This window comes from Macrobrachium rosenbergii, chromosome 46 (assembly GCF_040412425.1).
Source record: "Macrobrachium rosenbergii isolate ZJJX-2024 chromosome 46, ASM4041242v1, whole genome shotgun sequence".
NCBI lineage: Eukaryota > Metazoa > Arthropoda > Malacostraca > Decapoda > Palaemonidae > Macrobrachium > Macrobrachium rosenbergii.
This window is the reverse complement of record NC_089786.1, coordinates 24,878,660-24,879,776: the sequence shown is the minus strand read 5'-3', so window position 1 is coordinate 24,879,776 and position 1,117 is coordinate 24,878,660.

Here is a 1,117-nt window from a genome sequence, read left to right as displayed (position 1 = left end):
GAAGTTTAATAAAGACCTGCCAGAAAAAAAAAACATGCTTTGCAGTGAGCGCCTCCAAAACTTTCATAATTTGGGGTAATTTTAGAAAAGAGAAGTTGTGAGAACATCGCTTCCAAAAACTTACTTCGGTAAAGTTTTTTTTATTATTTTCTGTGGAACCTCTGCATCTGACAACTGATTTTCGTATAAAGAATTTTATATTTTATTTTAAGTTTTCATTTGCTAATTATTAAATCATTTTCCGACTAAGTGAGGAAAAAGTAGTTCTTTTTCATGGCTAACTTTATTCATTTCTTCATCTATCATTTAGAATGTTTCAACTTGCGGCTATAATGGTGGTTGAATTATTTACAGGCTTGAGTTCCTCGTTGGGTGAGTCGGTAGAGTTGTCGGCTAGCACTCTGCTAGGCCCGAGTTCGAGTCTCCGGCCAGTCAATGAAGAATTAGAGGAAGGTATTTCTGGTGATAGAAATTAATTTCTTGGTATAATATGGTCCGGATTCCACAATAAGCTTTTTGTCCCGTTGCTAGGTTACCAATTAGTTCTTAGCCACGTAAACTTAGTCTAATCCTTCGGGCCAGCCTTAGGAAAGCTGTTAATCAGCTCATTGGTCTCGTTAAATTAAGGTATACTTATTTTACACACTTGATACCTTTGCGATTAAAGAGCCAAACTGTCATTAATAAAATAGCAGTAAAACGCAAATTTGTGTATCCTAAAAGCAGCTACCATAAAAAGGAAGATTCTGTAATCCGCCATTATCAGTCATTCCAACAATATGAAACTTTCAAGAGAACATTGCGAATCGGATTTCACCGACGAGTTAATAAGAAGGTCTCTTCTCAAGCAGGTGCTCCAGCGGATACGCTCACCAGACTCGACGCTGGCGGGAGATAATAAGAAGCAAAACACAGGGGAATGACCTTTTTTCCATCCATTCCGGGTCACATTTTCCCGAGATGTAACCGAGTACGGAGACCATTCCCTAAAAAAAGCCGGACGTCATATCTTGAAGACTAATCATAGAATTTTCTTGAAAATAATCTCGTTATGTTTCCCAGACCCAAATTACTGTAGAGTTGCTAATCTAACCTAACCTAACCTAGGGGCATGGCA